The following is a 20,904-nucleotide window of genomic DNA, read 5'->3' as shown; positions in this document are numbered from 1 at the left end:
GGGCAGCCTCTAGGCATGTCATATTTCTTCTCTCCTCTATTTCCTCTAAGTTTATTTTAGAGGATCCTGGCTAATAAGGATCCAAAGCAGTGGAAGTCATAAAATGATTCTGTCCAGACTCCAGAAAGGCAGGATAAACTTAAAAGGTTTTATCTTTCTTCTATAGCTCTGGAATTTGGCTCCTTGGGTTGGAGGAGATGAGTGCCATGACTTCAAAAGTGTCATTCTGAATTATCTTAGTAAACTTTGCTTGTTTTGTGGGCAGAATTGCATCTCAAGTAATCATAATCCTTTGTGAAAAGTTTCTTTTCTAAAAATTTAGTTTTGGGGGGATCCCTGGGTGACTCAGTGGTTTAGCGACTGCCTTCGCTCCAGGTCATGATCCTAGAGTCCTGGGACTGAAACCTACATTAGGCTCCCTGCATGGGGCCTGCTTCTCCCTCTGCCTCTCTTTCTCTCTCTCTCTCTCTCTGCCTGCCTCTCATGAATAAATAAATAAAATCTTTTTTAAAAAATTAGTTTTTATTCTTAGGAGACTTGTATTTATTCTATTCCAAACATTCAGTTTTTAGTAGATAATGAAAGTCTGCAGGTTGGACTTGAAAGCATATTTTCACCATTTTGTGTTATGGTGGAGGTACTGCCCATGCCCAGATGCCCAGACACAACCCTTATTATTCTGGCCGAAGTTCTAGTATAGAGTTTTGGAATTCTCGATAGCCTAGATTTTGGATTATATATATATATATATATATATATATATATATATATATATATATATCGATGAAATATACTGTTGCATTCCAATGGGTTGTGCTAAATGAAAATGCTGCATGCCAAAATTATTTATTTGGTAAATTAATTTTAAAAAAACAAAACAGTAAAAACCAGAATACTGAAAGTATTTCCTGGGGATTCTTAGAGACACGTGGATCAGTGATCCTAGACATTCTTCAATGAAGTATGTTGGAAGTTCAGTCTAATTTGATTTGAAGCATTAAAAGAAGTATGACCTCACAGGACATCTGCTACAGGTAGGTAATATTTGGAATCAGTTACTTTCTCACAACTTCATGTTATGAAATGTTGTTTTAATTTATATTTTTTAGAAACTTATATTTAAACTATTCCTATATAGCTTGGGGTCCAAAAACAATCATGTCTCTTCATATTAAAGATTGTATCTTCTCTTTCCTTTGTGTCCCTCACACAGTGTGTACTTAATGACTGCCTTTTAAACACATCACCAGGGAAATACAAATCAAAACTACAATGAGATACCACTTCACACCTGTCAGAATGGGTAAAATTAACGACACAGAAAACAAACATGTTGGTCAAGGATGTGGAGAAAGGGGAATGCAAACTGGTGCAGCCACTCTGGAAGATAGTATGGAGATTCTTCAAAAAGTTAAAAATAGAACTACTCTGTGACCCATAAATTGCACTACTAGGGTATTTACCTAAAGAATACAAAAATAGAGATTTGAAGGGGCATATGCACTGCAATGTTTATAGCAGTATTACCAACAATAGCCAAATTATGGAAAGAACTCAAATACCCATCAACTGACGAATGGAAAAAGAAGATGTAGTATATATAATGGGATATTACTCAGTCATAAGAAGGAACAAAATCTTGCCATTTTCAAAGATGTGGATGGAGCTAGAGTATATTATACTAAGCAAAATAAGTTGGTAAGAGAAAGACAAATACTATATGATTTCACTCATATGTGTAATTTAAGAAACAAAACAGATGAATATAGGGGAAGGAAATAAAAAGAGGGGGAGGCAAACCATCAAAGACTAATAACTATACAGAACAAACTGAGACTTACTGGAAGGGAGGTGGGTGGGGATGGGCTAAATGGTTGATGGATATTGAGGGCACTTGTGATGAGCACTGGGTGTTATATGTAAGTGATGAATCACTAAACTCTATTCCTCAAAACAATTTTACACTATATGTTAACTAGTTAGAATTTAAATAAAAACCCGAAACAACAATAACAAAAGAAACACATAACTGAAAAAAGAAATATTCCAGATTTTAAGGTCGAGATGCAAAGGTTTGAGGCCCTTTTCGTATTTCAAGCAAATCAGTTTAAGAATTAGAAAACATTTCTTAACTCACTTAAATCCCACCCTTTTTGTTCTTTGCTTCCATTTATCAACTATAGTAAATATATGTCATAAGTTTTGCCATCTATTTGCTGCCAAATTGCTTTGCTTTGTTACCGAGAGCAATGATTGTGAGCAGTCTCTGTGGTTTTAGAGTAAATTGTATTTATTGTAAAAGTAACATGATTTTTTTGCATAATTGTCTCACAAGTCATTGTTGGGTTAATTTTCAATGTTCTCATAGATATTAAGACAGAGGACATGGCATAATTTTCAACACTGAACTATATTTTATTAGCAAGTCTCCACTCCCTCAAACATTTTTAAAATAATAAGATTATAACCAATTGACCAAATAATTAGTGAAAAGGCTGAGTCTGAAAACCAAGTCTCCTGAATTTCCATTCCTGAGGCAGGCTTCCACTTATGTAATAGATTCATAATAAATACATTAAAGACATAAATTAGAAAATGCTCATTAGAATTGGTGGTGACAACAATATTGCCTGGAATACAAATTGTCTAATCTCTTGCCCTATAAACCCTAGCCCTCTATTCTATTTAGGAAAAAAGTCCTTACCTGTGTTCTTATTGGCTTATTTTTGCTTATTAATGCTGAGAGGATGTTCACTCCTTACATAACCATTAGGTAACATGCTTAGTGAAAAAACATTTGCAAATTCTCCTTTATTCACAGGTTTTCCTCCCCGTACCTAATTTCCCAAAGTGATTACAAGTGAAAACCATTTTAAGATATTCATTTTTTCCATGCCTTAAGTGTGTTTAAAGAAGAGGAATCACCATTTTGGGGGGAACTTATGATGTGCCAGGTATATGATCTACAAACATCATTTCAATTAATTATTCTCCTTAATGAAAGAACAATGGGAGCAAGCAGGATCTGTGATGTGTGATGATTCCAATGCTCTTGCTCTCAATGGTTTCTTCCTTTGTACTCCAAATTGAGACAACCCAACTTGAGATTCTTTTCAACTTATAGTCTGTTGATGGTAAATGCAAAAGAAAAACTTCAACTTACAAACCAAAGATTTTAGGGACTCCTGGGTGGCTCAGTGGTTGAGCATCTGCCTTTGGCTCAGGGCATGATCCTGGAATCCTGGGATTGAGTCCCACATCGGGCTCTCTGCATGGAGCCTGCTTCTCCCTCTGCTTGGGTCTCTGCCTCTGTCTCTCTCTGTGTGTGTCTCTCATGAATAAATAAATATTTTTTAAAAAAAAAACAAAGGTTTTAGTTATAAGCCCAAATATGTTATAAGAAATGTACCTTCAAGGAAGAGTCTCTGAAAAATAATTTTCTCCTCAAAAATGGGAAAATCGGTTTTTGCATCCAGACACATTCAAAGCTGATGATTCTTACACTGAAGTGGAAGGATTTCAAGTTAGAACTTGGAGTTGCTAACGTGATTTTGCTGTGTTTTTAAGAGGATTTTAGAAGAAACTCATCAAATTTCATTGATAGCAACGATGTGGTTTGAAAGAGTTTTGAAGAATTCCATGTAAATTAATCAAGCCCATATGGAATAAATCTTGAGAAAATACAATCAAGATTAAGTAACTGGTTTGAACAAAGTTAAAAAATATTTGGAAGAGCATCCAGAGTAATTTCTTCAAGTTCTCAGTCCAGCTTTGAGAATTTAAAATCACTTTTAAAATTTTATAAAAGTCCTTAAAATTGGTTCATAGTCTTCCCAAAACTTCTATATGCTTCCTTTAGCATAATTTTGGTCTTCCATCACCTTGAACAGAATCGTACTCAATAAATAATCAATATAGTCAGGTCTGCCACAGAAGTTGGTTTTAAGATATGTTTCCAGGAAACTGACAGTTTTCTGTGTTCACATTTTAAACTGATACACATCAGAAGAGAGTGCTTGACAAGATCCTCTCGACCTTCCTCACACTATATGCAAAAATAAACTAAAAAATGAATCTTCTTCCTATGTATAAGAGTGAAAACTATAAAACTCTCAGAAAAGAATACAGAAGCAATCATTTCTGACCCTGGAGCAACTAATTGTTTCTTAGGTATGACAGCCAAAGCATAAGCAACAACAATAACAAAATAGATAAATTGAACTTTGTCAAAATTAATTTTTTTTTGCTTTAAAAGACACATATCTAGGAAGTGAAAAGACAGCACACAGAACAAGGGGAAATGTTTGCAAATCATGATTTGTAAGGGTCCTGTGTCCAGAATGTATCAACACTCAATAGTAAAAAAGAAAACCTAATTTTTAAAAATAGGCCAAGGATTGAATTTAAATAGATATTTCTCCAAAGAATACATACAAATGTCCAATAAGCATACAAAAAGAAGCTCAACATCATTAGTCATCTGATTAGGGAAATGCACCTCAAAACCACAATGAGATACCACATCAACCCTACCAGAATGCCTTCCGTCAGAAAGACAGATAATAAGTGTGGGTGAGGATGTGGAGAAATTGGAAGCCTCATACACTGCAGGTGGGCAGGTAAAATGGTGCAGCCACTTTGGAAAATAACCTGGCAGTTTCTTAAAATGTTAAACATAGAATTACCATATGCCCCAGCAATTCCACTCCTAAGTATATACCCAAGAGAACTGAAAACATATGTCCACACAGAAACCTGTACATGAATACTCACAGTAACATTATTCATAATAGCCAAAAATTGGAAACAACCCAAATGTTCATCAACTGTGAGTGGATAAACAAAATTCTATACATCTCTATAATGAAATATTACTTACCAATAAAATGAAATGAACAATTGATACCTGCTACAACATGGACGGACTCTGAATGCATCATGCTTAGTGAAGGAATCCTGTCACATACTGAATGATTCAATTCCATATATTTGAAATACTCAGAATAGACAAATCCATAGAAACAGAAAGTACATTAATAGTTTCCAGGATCTGGTGGTAGGGGATGTTGTGGATGCCTGCTAATGGTTAAGGGTGCCAAACACATTTTGAAATTAGACAGTGATGATAACTTTCTAATGCATATTATATATTTAACATAGTATCATATTAAATATTCTTAAAAAAAACAATGAATTACACACTTGAAAAGGGTGAATTGTATGGACGTGAGTTACATTTCAAAAAAGCTATTATTTCTTAAAAGACTCTCTTAAAAAACAGTTCTTTCTCTGTTGTACATAATTGAGGATAGTGGGTCCACAGTTTTATGCAGTTAGCAGCTTTTTACAACATTGCCTCCTAGGACAATAAATTGGTTAATTCAGGGCAGAGGGAAGGTGTTTAATCAGTCAAGCATGATGCATGGCATTAAAATCATCAACTCATGGACCAAATGTTCATCTTCTAATTGGTTGTCATTGCACTGTGGAGACATCGTCTTTATTTTAAAGTCTACAGAAAGCCTCTATTATTAACATCTGCGGGACACTAGTGAATGCCTCTGGTACTGCTATTTCCAAGTAGCCCCCAGAGAAGCCAAATCAGATAAAGATCAACTTCAATTAGACTGCACTGGATATAGTTTACACCCTTCTTAGCTTTAGTTCTCTTGACATCATTTTACCATGCGGAGAATTATACATGTGACCACTAAATTAAAAAGTGAGACATATATTAAATCAGAAAAATAGTTTATATAGCTTTGGGAAAAACTTTTGTAATTATAATCAGCCTTTGATGAAAATCGCTATTTTTATTTGAGACATTGCATAAAGTATTTAATGTCAACATAAAGAAAATGGATTTTCATCCAACTATCATTCTAAGACTCTGTCATTTTATGTACATTGTATCAAGAAGCTGCTCTATACTCAGCCATGTGGAATATATAGATGTATCTGGATATGTGATCTTCCAAAAGCAAGACTACAGGATGTGAAACCATAGGACACCATATAACTAGATGCTGAAATGACCAATTTCATCCACACTTCTTTGCAAACATTATCCAGTAATAGGTAATGGAATAAATGGAGTCCTTCATTATCCATGAAGACATCATCCTTTGAATAAGTCTCCAGAATGTGAAGTTAGTGGGTGACTTCTCACTCATCAAAGCAGGGATATGAATGTTAAAGAAAGCCATGGGCCCTCTTAGGTCATCTGTATGAGTCAGGAATGCAGATGGATAGTAAAATTGGTTGGGTTATTAACACAATGCACCTGTCTTTCTGCTTAATAACCTGTTGTTTGATCTCGTGATGACCTAATGATGACCTATAGCCCCAAACGAACCAAAGACATTTTCAAAGTCTCAGCTATGGGAAATAGGAAACATTGGGGAACACTGTTCAAAGAGAAGTGCCCAATAATTAGGAATCCTACATTTTTCCCAGCAGCAACATGTTAAATGCTCCACTTCCTACTGATGATTGCTGCTCAAATGTTTCCTTGAAGTAATTCCTTGAAAGTGTGCACACGCGGCCAGTCTCCATGGCTAACACATACACACTACTGGAACTGGGAGGCATACGGAACAGATCTGAGGTCATTAGAAGCTAAAAATACTGAACCCTCACACTTGCCCTGGAGCACTTGAATCAAACAGCCAGTCTACTCATTAGTACCGTGTGCTTTATAGATACCAAAAAACAGAGTGATTACTTCATGCACCATACTTTCATAAAGGAAGGGGCTTCATTTACTTCATTTTTTTTTGTTTATTTCACAAACATTTATCAAGTTCCTTCTGTGTTCCAGAATCAATGCTAGGCATTGGGATTGTAAAGATGAATGAGACATTCCTAGCCTCTGGAGGTTCACAGATAAGCAAGGAAGATAGACATGAGAATAATAATTAGTTATAGTACATTGTCATAAGGGATCTAATAGAGATATGTGGAAGTGGTTTAGAGGACACAGTGTCTTACATGACTGGAGGTTAGGGTTGCTTTCCCAGAAGAAATAGTGCTCTGATGCAGTTCTGAAGGGGAATCTGGAGATTTCCAGGCAGAACAACAGGAGGAGGAGACTCCAGGAAGAGGAAATTGTACATGCTTGTACAAATGCATGTAGGCAAGAAAGAGCATGAAGAGAAACCAAAGGTTAGCACAGGGGGGAATAGTACAGATTAGACTGCCTAGGGAAGGCAAAAGAGAATCGGATTGAAAAGTGCCTTGACTTTGCCCAAAGAATTGAAACTTTGCTTTCAAATCAATGGAGTCCTACTATTTAAGGACATTTTACAGGAAAAGGACACGATGAGGGGTTTCTCCCTTTCATTTAGTGCCACTTTGTTCTTAAAGTCTACCCAGATGACATGTGGGATGGCTGAGGATAACATCAGAGGTGGGCGAGAAAGATGGTAGGAGACGTAAGGAAGATGGTTCTGGATGGTGCGGGGAGGGGGGAGAGGGGCGGGGGAGAACAGCAATGAGATCATGAGAAATGGAATGGAAATAATTGGATATGTTTGAGGGATGTTTAGGAGTAGATTCAGGGCAGCCTGAATGGCTCAGCAGTTTAGTGCTGCCTTCGGCCCAGAGTGTGATCCCGGAGCCCTGGGATCGAGTCCCATGTCAGGCTCCCTTCATGGAGCCTGTTTCTCCCTCTGCTTGTGTCTCTGCCTCTCTCTCTCTCTTTCTCTCTGTGCATCTCTCAAGAATGAATACATAAAATCTTAAAAAAAAAAGCAGTAGATTCAATAAGGCCATAGAAATAAAGGAGAGGAAGGAAGCAAGTGTAAAGTGTAATCCCAGAGTTTCCCTAATGATGGAGGTAAATAAAGGAAAACGTTTGGGGGAGAATATCAGTTCTGTTGTTGATACATTTGAAGTGTACAATAAACAATCAGAAACATGATTCTAGACTTAAAGTTTATCTCACTAGAAATATGATTTTAAGACATGTTGGCATATTAAGATATTGGAGAAAATGAAGAATCTCAGGGACTGTTAAGAACAGACAAGCACTGGGAAATATCAAAGTGCAAGGAGAAGACAGGGAGAGAGGAGCCAGTGAAGGAGGTTGAAAAGATACGGTCAGAGAGTTTCAACAGAAGCAGGAAAGAGCATTGAATAGCAACAAGGGAGAGTATTGCCCTCAAAGCCAAGAGAATAGAGTACCAAGTAGTACCAATGGTGCCACCTATTCTTTTAGAACATGGGAAACTGCCAAGAAAGGAGACAGAAAAGTGAGGGGATGGTTTTATTTGGTTGGTTTGTTATATGAAGACACTTTCATGTTTATAAGCTGGGAGGAAGAGGCCACAGGAAATGGGAGAGGTAGAAGGCACTATGTAGTTGAGAAGAAAAGGTACACAAATCACATATTCTTGGAGAATAAGTCAATATAGTGGGTGTCGTATGAATTGTATGGATGAAGGAGATTATTATGGCCTGCAGTGGTCAAACAAGGTTTTTAGGAAAGACCTGAAGCAGAGACAACCCTGCTTAGGATGGACTCTCTCTTCTCTTCTCTAGAGCTCCAAATTAAGTGGCTTTGGAGGTAATCATGCTTTGCCTTCCATGGATTGGTCCTCCCTTCTTATTTACTATGTTATATACATGAAAATAGTATTTCCTATGATGAAGACTCATTGATCAAAACCAAGAAGAACTGTGCCAGTTAGAATTTAAAACCTGTTGTTTTTATTGCTAAGCCCTCATCAAAGTCCATTTTGTAAACCAGTCAAGTTCACAGCAAGACGACCATCCACCTTACGTTCTCTGTGAGAATTTCTATGACGTGTTGTATGTACTGTGAAACATAGGGATGCTCTCCTCAAGGCTATTTTAAGATTTGTTCTTAGAACATGGTTCATCAGGTATTAAACTAAGCAGAATAAATAGAAGGAATTCTTCTTGCGTGGAGTTTCTCTTCCACTGGCTGTCAACTTGGTGAAGAACATCATAAATCACCCTGACAGCCAGGGTGGCTGGGCTAGAGTTATTCTGCCAAAATTGAGAGTTAGAAATTTGTTTATAATTCACAAAATATTGTTTCATTTCTATTCCTTACAGTAATTGTACCCAGATTTACTAATGACACGTACATCCAAGGAATGGGGAAGTAAGGAAGAAGGAGGTTATGTTGGCAAGTATACATAATTCCCTTCTGAACGTGATGGGGCCAGGCACATTAATGGAATAAGAGGTGCCGATGAGATCATAAACAGTCCTCACTAAATAGTATTGATACTAGAATTATTTGTAGCGAAAGATAGTAAGGTACAGTTTGGTATTATATTACAGAATATTTTTATACACGACAGCTCTTGTAATTCTCACATCAAATGTGTATTAGGTATCTCCTCTGTGGTACAAAAATAAATACTGAGAATATCCTTCCATAGCCAAGCAGTGGACCTGTACTTGGACCTTCTGACTTCTGCCTTCTGACTCAAGCCCATCTCTACTTTCTGGACCCTATCACAGCTATTGCTTCCTTGATCGGTGTGTAAAAAGAATACTCTTCTGTCTCATAGCTGCTGCCAGAGCATGTATATTGTAGCCTCTACTGTGTTCAAATACTAATAATAGCTTACAATGACTGAGAATTTAAGATGTACCAGACTCTGCTCTAAGCTCTTTATGGTAAATCTGTGTGGTAAAAACTACTATAATCTCCATATTAGGGATGATAAATCTAGGCATTGAGAGGTTAAGAAACTTTCCCAAGGTCACATACCTAGTAAGTGGTGGGAGTAATGGATGCCAGGCTTTGTGCCAAATGCCTTTACATGGATTATTTCATTCAATTTTCAACATAATCCATATTAGTACCCTATTAGGTATTAACATCCTCCAATTTTTTTATACGTGCAGAAGATGGAGTTTAGAGATAAATAATAGAGCCAAAATCAAGTCAGTTTAAAGTAAGATTTGGTACACATGGAACTAATAAAAATACCCAAACAGGTAGTTTATACAGTATAATTAGGACATTGGAGGCATTTCTACATAATGAATGCATTAGCTCATTGAATCTAAATCAGTTAACTTCTCAAACATTTCTTTGAAATTTAATTCATTTTGGAAGTGATCTTTCTGTGAAGTATAAGTAATTCTTTGATTTTTGGCATACTATATGGATTATTCTTGATGTAGGAGTTAGTTTTATAAACTTCAGTTGTATGGTTAAAACACAAGGTCCTTAAAGATATCTGGTCCTGCCTTTCTGCTGTTATATCCAGCCAATTCTGCTTATTCTCTACCTTTCATATGCAGACTGCCAGTTATTGTTCGTAGTCTGCTATGGAGTTGAAAATCATTCAAATATTTCAGAATTGTGATTACAATATAAACAAATGCCTAATAAAGCTTGGGAACACACACATAAATAGAATACTTTTTTTAAAACCCACAATTTACTACTAGTAAAATTCCAAACAAGATGTCTACAGAAGATAAGAGCAAGTTTTAAAATGTTTATACTGAAAGAGAGAAAGCAGTGAAACCTGAATATCAGAAATTGTTCATGCATTTAACACATATTTGTTGAGTGCCCCCAAAGACACGGACATTTTTATGGTGGCAAACATACAAATAAAGTCAATACTTGAAAAAAGGTCTGAATTTCCTTATTAATATTACTATCTATGTATTAATATTAATACATAATATTCATATTATATTATTAGAAAAAATCAGTGACATTCTCTCTACCAAAGATAAATACAAAGCAAAGTACCTGGGAAACTGAAAATCAAAAGAAGGTTGAGATATTTCAAGCAAAGGCTAAGAAAAAGGAAATCAGAGAGAAATATCAGTATTAGATGAAGTAGAACAGTCACCGAATAGGAAAAGAGGATAACTTTATATTAGCAGCACTTATAATTTTTTTAAAGATTTTATTTATTTATTCATGAGAGACACAGAGAGAGAGAGAGAGAGAGAGAGAGAGGCAGAGACACAGGCAGAGGGAGAAGCAGGCTCCATGCAGGGAGCCTGATGTGGGGACTCAATTCAAGGACTCCAGGATCATGCTCTGGACCAAAGGCAGGTGCTAAACTGCTTAGCCACCCAGGGATCCCCAGCAATTATAATATATATAGCAGGTATAAGAGTTATAAACCACTATGTATCAGATAATAGTGTAGCAGGAAGCATGAGTGAAATACAACTGTCTTCACCTTCTTATCCCTTAGCACCATTGGTACATACCAGTAAAAGGAAAATCTGCCTGGAGGCAAGATCAGCGAGTGTGGCAGCTTGTGTTAGGGAATAACGGCAGTTTCCCACATGACTGGCAAAGCTCAGGACAAGCTGTATATACATCTCCCTTTAACTCAGACTTCCTTACTATCCTGATGTCACTTTAAGCAAGCAGTGGTACTAAGAGTCCTAACCCATTCCTATATAGGCAGCTAAAGGGAACAGTCTTTAGGAAATCACACTAGAGATGAACACACATTTAAAAATCACCAAACAATTTTTTATATTCCCCAAATGAATGAGACCATATAATGTTTGTCCTTCTCTGATTGACTTACTTCACTCAGCATAATACCCTCCAGTTCCATCTACATCGAAGCAAATGGTGGGTATTTGTCGTATATAAAAAATAGTGAAAGGGAATAAAGGGGAAAGGAGAAAAAAATGAGTGGGAAATATCAGAAAGGGAGACAGAACATGAGAGACTCGTAACTCTGGGAAGTGAACTAGGGGGAGTGGAAGGGGAGGTAGGTGGGGGGTAGGGGTGACTGGGTGATGGGCACTGAGGGAGGCACTTGATGGGATGAGCACTGGGTGTTATTCTATATGTTGGCAAATTGAACACCAATAAAAAGAAAATTTATATAAAAAGAAAGTAATAAAAATTAAGAAATATATAAGAATGTACATAACAATTAAAAGTAAACACTGAATATAAAAGAATTGAAGAAAATAAATGAAAAATAATAGAGAACAAATTTTAAAAAATCACCAAACATTTGAGAAAGGTAATACAAAGAAAGATACACTAAACCAACATGTAGAAGAATGTACAATGAGGGTCCTTGGGTGTCATGCTTAAGTGTCTGACATTTGATTTTGGCTCAGATCATGATTTCAGGGTTGTGAAATAGAGCCCTGCATCAAGCTCTGTGTTCTGGAGGGAGTCTGCTTGAGATTCTCTCTCCTCTCCTTTTGTCCCTCTCCCCACTTGTGCTCACTCTCTCTCAAATAAGTAAATAATATCTTTTAAAAAAAAGAATTTGCAATGGAGAAAACAGTCAGTGCCAGACTTTTATATATATTGTCTTCAGAAAGGAAAAAAAAAAGTATGGTGTCTATAAGAAATAATCATCAAGATATCATGGGAATTAAAAACCTGATTGTTGAAACTGACATTCAATTCATGCAAAAAGAATGGCAAGGTATACTGCTGAAGAACTAATGAGAGTGATAGAAAATTGAAATGAAGATCTCACTGAACATAGTACAGAAGGGAAAAAATAAAGGACAGAAAGAATAATTAAGAGACATGCATATATATTTTCTACACATATAGAAGTTTAACATTTACCTAACAGGAAATCCAGAAAGAGAGAATAGCAAGAATTGAAAGGAACATTATTAAGCAAATAAAAGCAGATAACTTCCCAGAACATAAGAAAGCTATGAGTTCTTAGATTAAAAGTCTTTACCAAATGTTTAGCAGAATGAATTAAAAGGAAACAAAACTTGCAAACCTAGTTACAATGTAGTGAATTCAGAACAGTCAAGAGAAAGTCTAAAACACTTCCAAAAAAAAAAAAAAACCATATCCACAGCACAACAAAAATCTGATTTTCATTTGCAATACCAGATGTCAGAGGAAGTAGAGGAAAGCTCTTCTAGAATGGCAGAGTAAAGGCATCTAAAAATCCACTCCTTTATAAAGGCAATGAAAACACTGGAAAAAAACTGTCAAAATCAACTTTTGCAGAAATCTGGATATTGACCAAATGCTTACAACATTGAGGAGTGTTAATTTTTTTTAATGGCTGAATCTCAGTAATAACAGTGCATTCGTTTTTCTATGCTGATGTAACAAATTGTCATAAATTTGGAGGCTTAAAACAACAAAAAATTATTATTTTACACTTTTGTAGGTTAGAAGTCTGACACAGGTCTCAATGGGCTAAAATCAAGGTGTCAATGGGACTGCATTCCTTTCTGGAGGCTCTAAAGGAGTATCTGTTTCTTTGCCTTTTTCCAGGCCACATTCCTTGGCTCATGGCTCCCATTCTGTCTTCAAAACCAGCCACATCATATCTTCCTGACCCTACTTTCACAGTCGTATAGTCTTCTGATGACATGTGGGAAAAATTCTTTGCTTTCAAGAGCTCATGTAATTATATTGGGCCCAACTAGATAACCCAAGATAATTTCCCCATCTCAAGGTCCATAATCTTAATCTTGTCTGAAAAATCCCTTTTGTTATATAAAATAACATATTCTCAGGATTTGGGAATTAGAACATGAATATTTTGTGAGGGACCTTATCTTGCTTTAGCACAAACTGCATTTTGTGATGTTTAACGTGCCTTACTCCCATCTGCTTCTACCAGATCTCAGGATAGACTTGAGAATGACCAACTCTTATAACTATAACAGTAAGCAGCTTAGCAGTAACTGAAGGTAGGCAGAATGAGTTTGGAGCTTCCCCAAAAGCTCATTACCCAATATTTGTCACTACTTGGTCTGTCTGGCAACTCCCTAGAGAAACCCCATTCTGAGGGCTTGTCTGTATTTCACCTATTTCTGATCTCCCTTAGTGAGACCAGATCTATTCCTAGGGTATTTGTCAAAAACAAGCAGCTACCTCAGGCAGCATAACAGCTGGAGAAAATAAGAAGCTGACCAAAAAAAAAAAAAAAAAAAGTGAAATGAAAATATGGGGAATAAGATGCTCTTACAGAACTTTGAAAAGTTCCAATATATTCCTGAGAATCTAGAAGCCCCACACTGGTGCAGGGCTGTGTAAGCCTCAAGGAAGACTAGAGGACTCTAGTATCTCATTTTGGACTAAACTTGAGGGTATGTTCTAGCAGGAAGTGAAGGCTAAGGCAGAGCTGTAAACTGCCAAAGCACTGAAGATGTGCCCCAATGCACAGAGAATCCATTGGCAAAGGCTGGAGAATTCTTGGTTGAAGACAGTTAAATTTTTTTCTGTCTCAGCATTAGCTGACCACTAACTTAACTAATCATTACCTGACCACTAATTCTCTGACGGAGAATTCAGTGGCCCTACATGAAAAAAATATATATATAGACTTTATAGAATTAGTCCAGGAAACTTACTAAAAAACAAAGAGCATTTGCATCAACAACAATACACCTGGTGTGTGGTGCAGGGAGAGAGAAAAATGGTGGAGGAGACTTACAGAAGACCCACTTTAAATTACCTACAGTATCCGTTGCCAAACAACAACAACAAAAAATCCACAAGACACACACAAAAATAAGAAAGTACGGCCCTTACACAGGAAAAGATATGGTCAATAGAAATTTGTGAGTAAGTTTCCTGAGGAAACCCAGATGTTGAACTTATTAGACAGAGTTTAAATCAGATATTATAAATATTTTCAAAGAACTAAAGGAGATAATGTCTAAAGAAAAAAAAGAGTATGAGCATTAGGTCTCACCAAGTACAAGTACCATTGTTCTCATGAACAATGAGAAACTATAAAAGAAGAACCAAAATAAAATCAGAGTGGAAAAGCACAATACCAGAAGCAAAAATTTCCCTGAGGGGCCCAACAGCAGAATTGAGTTGCCAGATGACACAGCCAACAAACTCAAAGATAAGGCAATAAAGATTCTTCAGCATAAGGAATAGAAAGAAAAAGAATGAACAAGAAACAGAATCTCAGAGACCTGTGGACCATCATCCAACATCATACACATCAGAGGAGTCTTAGAAAGACAAAAAAAAAAAATGGGCAGAAATCATATTTGAAAAAATAATAGCCCTAAAATTCCTAGTTGGAAGAAGTACATTAATGTACACATTTGAGAAGCCCAACAAATATAAAGTAGGATAAATCCAAAGAGTCACATCTAGACAACTCACAATCAAACTGCTAAAAGACAAAGACAAAGAAAGTATCTGGAATGAAGCACAAGAAAAGCAACTCATCAGACATAAGGGATCTTTAATGAGAATCACAGTGGAGTCCTGAGCAAAATTTTACATGCTTTTGAAAAAAAAGTATTAATCTGACGTATATTAAGTTAAAATGCTAATTGTAATCTCCACAACATCCACTAAGAAAATAAGTAAAAAATATATAGCAAAAGATACAAGGTAATTGACATGGTACATTTGAAAATATCCATTTAACCAAAAGAAGGCCATAATAAACTAATAGATGAGCAAAAAAAAAAAAAAAAAGTATAGAAAACAAGTAGAAAGATTATAGATATAAAACCTGCCTTATTGAAAAAAAAAAAAAAAAAAACCCTGCCTTATTGGATCCCTGGGTGGCTTGGGGTTTAGCGCTGCCTTAGGCCCAGAGCGTGATCCTGGAGTCCCGGGATCAAGTCCCATATCGGGCTCCCTGCATGGAGCCTGCTTCTCCCTCTGCCTGTGTCTCTGCCTCTCTCTTCTCTCTCTCTCTCTCTCTCTCTCTCTCTCTGGCTCTCATGAATAAATAAATAAAATATTTTTTTAAAAAACCTACCTTATCAATAATTATAGTAAATATAAGTCATTTAAATGTCCATTAAAATTCCTATGAAAATAATCACATGATTAAACATTAAGGTTAAGTAGTCCATTTTTTTGAGAGGAACTCTCACCAGCCTAACAAGGCCTATGGATCTGAGAAACAATGAATGATTAAAAGATACTTTTCCTCTTGAACCAGAACAACCCATTCAGGAAGGAAGAAGTTGTGGTGTTTCCATGATGTCCTCTCCCAAGTACAACCTACAATGTTTATTCAAAACACAGTGTAGGTTGCCATTCCCTTTCCAATGGGCGGTGCTCTTTAAAGCCACCAAAGTTTCTTTATCATTATCTTTTATGCTGTGTGAGCATTTTATCCATGTGAGGAGGGTTGCCACTTTGAGTAAACAGTATAGCAGGAGGTAAAGGAGGACTGGCATATAGGGACATGACTTCATGGGAGGGGTGGCCCTAACATGTGAAGGTCTGTAGTTTCAGGTGGAGATGGGGTCAATGTAAGAACAGTGCATCCTGGGACTGTAACATGGTAGACAATTGTTGATTTTGGCAGCTGTACCCGTTTCCTTTGGAGAATCACTTTGCCCCATTATATGTGGGTCTTTGACAGTCAATGGAAGTTCCCTACTCTCCCCTTGGCCAAGGATGCCAGGACCTTTCTTGAATTTTACCCCTCCCATTGGTAGCCAGTGTAAAGCCGTCATTGGAAGCTGCTACTGAGATCTCCACATTTGCCTGGCTCCTGGCTTTTTCATAGCCTGCTTCTCCATACTAAGCCTATCTTTATTTAAATTTCTTATATTTTATTCATCATAGATGTTCTTAAAATTTTTTTTTAAGTGCATTAATATATTATTTATCTTGATTATTGAGATTTTTAACACTGTCCTAGTTTTGGCTTCTGCGGAAACTCCCTATTCACCTCACCCTAGTCCTGGCCTCATGTCCAGCCTTTCCTGTGAGTGAATGTTTTACTTAAAATAACAGAATCTGGAAACCAAAGAACCCTGACTTATCCAATGAAATAGAAAAATGAAAAACTAATAAGATACATCAAAAAATTGCTGCTGCATATATGGACATCTCAGGAAAAACTATGAAGACAAATAATTGTTACTATATTCAAACATCTTTGAAAATTTAGAAAGAATCAACTGTGAAACTATTTGAGGTCCCTCCCCAAATGCAATGAAAGGTCTATGTGTAAGCATTTATACAGTAGCAATAAGCAATTTTTAAATGCAATGGAAAAACAAGATATTATTTATTATCACAATAGAACTTTAAAAAAAGAACCTAGAAATAAATCTAATGAGAAGTATGCAGAACTATACGAAGAGAAATATAAGCATTTATTGCAGAAACTTGAAAATGGCCTGAGTGAAAGAGCAGTCACTCCATGTGCCCTGACGAGAAGACACAATATTATAAAGAGATCAATTTTCTCCATACTAACCTGAAAGTACAAAACAATCCCAATCAAAATCCCCCCCCAAAAAAGAATTGTAAATGAGTTCTATAATCTAATTTGGGGGAGAAAATACAAGACTGGCTGTGAAATTTTTGAAAAATAACAGTTAAAAGAGACATTTCTTATAGGTTTTCAGAATATTATATATAGTAATTAATATGACTTTGCAGTTTTAAAGTACACTTATTTTTATTACAGATCATTATTTTAATCATTAGTTAATACAATGTCACAGTAACATAGGAATAAATAGATTTTGGAGGAAATAAACTCTAAGACTATATGTGTGTTATACATCCATATGCACACACGATTTTTAGCATTTCCCAATGGAGAAACATCCTGAGGGAGACACACACCACTTTTGGAACCAAGACAACTGAATACTCAGAAAGAATAATCAAATCTAGAATTTTTTTCTCACACCACATATAAAAGTTAGGTCATACATATCTTACGTCGGAATTTTTAATCTATAAAATTATGAAATATAAAACTGGAGGAAAATCAGAAGAAAAAATTAAAATTATGACAGATTTTACTGTATTAAAATTAGTAACTGCTTTACTGGGAAAGATGGTAAAACAATATTAAAAGACAGGGAAGAGATTAAGAGACAATATCTGCAAAATATGTAGCAGATGAAGACTTAATATATGCAATGCATGAAGAGATAAATAAAATAAACCCCACTTAAAATTAAGAAATGAAAAAGAGGCAGTTCAAAGAAAAAGAAGTGCAAATGGTCACATACATCAGAAAATATGTTCCACTTCCCCAGTAATTAGGGAAATATGAATTAAAACAACATTGAGATTGTGTTCTTTCACCAGACTGGCAAATATTTTAAATTTCCATAACATCCAGTGTGAGAAAACAGAATTTCTTATTCACTGTTAATAGGAGTGTAAATTGGCACAGTCTTATTCAAGGACAATTTGGCAGAAACTATCAAAATTAAAATTATGAATTCTCTTTCACCCACATTCTAGGAGCTTATCCCAGAGAAATACTTGCAAATAAGCACAAAGATATCTTCACAGATTTATTTTGGCTTCATTTTTTGTCATAGCAAAAATTTTTAATTGACCCAAGTAACCTTCCAGAGAGGAATTTACCTGCATGAAGTTTTCCCATTTCTTTCCACTTTAAAAAATGAGACCATAGTTATGCATCTATGCATTTAAAAACAATAATACAAGGTGATAATGTTAATGAAAAAATGAATATATGTTGTGATCCACCATGTTTTCTGATGAGGAAATCAATCCAGATACAATTATTCAGTTGAATGCAGTAATAATTTTAAATATAATTAAAATAATAATTAAAATCAGAAATTTTAGGAATGCAAGATGGTGCAGCCACTCTAGAAAACAGTATGGAGTTTCCTTAAAAAGTTGAAAATAGAGCTACTCTATGACCCAGCAATTGCACTACTAGGGATTTCCCCCAAAGATACAGGTATGATCTGAAGGGGCACTTGCACCCAAATGCTTATAGCAGCAATGCCCACAGCAGCCAAACTATGGAAAGGGCTGAGATGTCCACTGACAGATGAATGGATAAAGAATATATGGTGTGTATATATGTACATATATGTTTATATATAATAGAATACTACTCAGCCATAAAAAATGAAATCTTTCCATTTGCAACTACATGGATGGAACTAGAGGGTATTACGTTAAGTGAAATAAGTCAATCAGAGAAAGACAATTATCATATGATCTCAAACATATGTGGAATTTAAGAAACAAAACAGAGGATCAAAGGGGGAGAGAGGACAAATTTTTAATTTAAAAAAATTTTTAAATTTAAATTCAATTAATTGACATACAATCTATTATTAGTTTCAGAGGTAGAGGTCGGTGACTCATCAGTCTTATATAATAACCAGTGCTCATAACATCATGTGTCCTCCTTAATATCCATCAATCAAAAGAGACTCTTAATCACAGGAAAAAAAACTGAAAGGTTGCTGGTGGGTGGGGGAGAGAGATGGTGTAACTGGGTGATGGACATTAATTTACCTGGCATATAAACAGCAGTAACAGTTAAGAAATTTTTGACAAAGCTTAGAACTTACCCCACTAGAGTCTGACGTATATAACAAAATTATGTAAGTATAGAACATAGCATTTTTTAAAAAATTACAAACACATTAAAGAAACAAAGTAGAAATTGAGTTAAAAAACCTTGATGGAGTACCAGTTCCATAAAGACAACAGGTGCGTCCAGAGGAAAAGGGGTGTGTTAACAAGTAATGTGGAATTTGATTAGACTATTTGCAGGATGGATTATGTGAGATCTAGTTTAGATATTTATATTGCCCACCACTCATTAAAGTAAATTTCAGATTAAAGAGATGAAAAATTTCAAACTGTAGAAAGCCTAAAAGAAAATAGAGATGAATATCTATAAAATTTCTAGAGGGAAAGAAGTTTCTAAGGATTTGATCAGTAGAAAAAAAAAAATCACCAAGCAATAGATCAATAATACGACTACCATAAAATCATAGTTCTGTACCTTAAAACATAACTAAAATGGACAGAAAAGCAATAAAGTAGATAAATTATTTGCAGCAAATATGTTGAACCAAAGGTTGATCTTTAATGTAAATAAAAAGAACTCCTATACATTGATAGGAAAACAGATCCTAACATAAAAATAGGCAAAGAACTAAAAGAGATCATTTACAAAACTGGGGTGCAACTGACATAAAAGGAAAAAAAATCAAAGGAATGCAAAATAAAACAACATTTCCATTATATCTTTGCCTATCCTATTAGATAAAAGTCATTGGGTTATTTATTAATTAAATAACTACCTCATTCCAGATAGCAGAGTGAAAATTTTAGAAATCAATTTGGCATTTTGCAGCCAATATGAGTTCCCACATTGGAATTTCCTTCTGGGAATTCTTCCTAAGAAATAATCCTTAACACAGATATCAAAGCTGTATACACAATAAATCCATGGAGCATCATTAATGATAGCAAAATTCTGGAAAATTTCAAATATTTCCACAAATAATTCCACAATAATGAAATAATTAAGCAAAGCCTGGCACCTGTACTCAGTACAATATGCAGATATTGACAGTGATTTGTATGAAGTTTGTGCTAAAGGATAAACTGCTGAACATAAACTATTAAATAAAAAGGCCAGAACTTCTATAGATGATATGGTCTCCACTATGTATAAAATACAAAATGCAAAACATATATAAAGACTGAAAAGAACTCTAAGGTCAAATGACTTGATATGAATGACAAGTTGTGGGTATTGCAGCTCTGTTTAAATTTGTTCTATATTTTCCAAACTTTCTGAAATAAATATTTATAAAAGCAAAACTTTACTTTATGAAACTGTTTGGAAAAATTTGATGGCACATTCTGCAACATAAGCTGCCCATGCACAGGGCTCTGGGGATGCTAATTAGAAAATGATGAGTTAATTAAAGTTGTATGCTTAGTCTCCATGGCAAGGATTTCCTTTAATCCAACAGTGGTTTTCTCTCCATTTGCAGAATGTGGTTTCTGGATGAAAAACTGAGAACAGACTGACCCTCTGGCCACAGCTATTCACGTCAGAGACGTCGAGTTGCAGGTGTGTGCTGTTTGGTTTGGTTTGCCAAGTCAAAATAGCCGTGCTTCCCACTGTGGTGAGAGTTTCCAACTTCAGATGGGGCAGGAGAAACTCTAAACTGTTTGCC

This window comes from Nyctereutes procyonoides, unplaced genomic scaffold (assembly GCF_905146905.1).
Source record: "Nyctereutes procyonoides isolate TBG_1078 unplaced genomic scaffold, NYPRO_anot_genome, whole genome shotgun sequence".
NCBI lineage: Eukaryota > Metazoa > Chordata > Mammalia > Carnivora > Canidae > Nyctereutes > Nyctereutes procyonoides.
Note: the sequence above shows the minus strand (reverse complement) of the source record.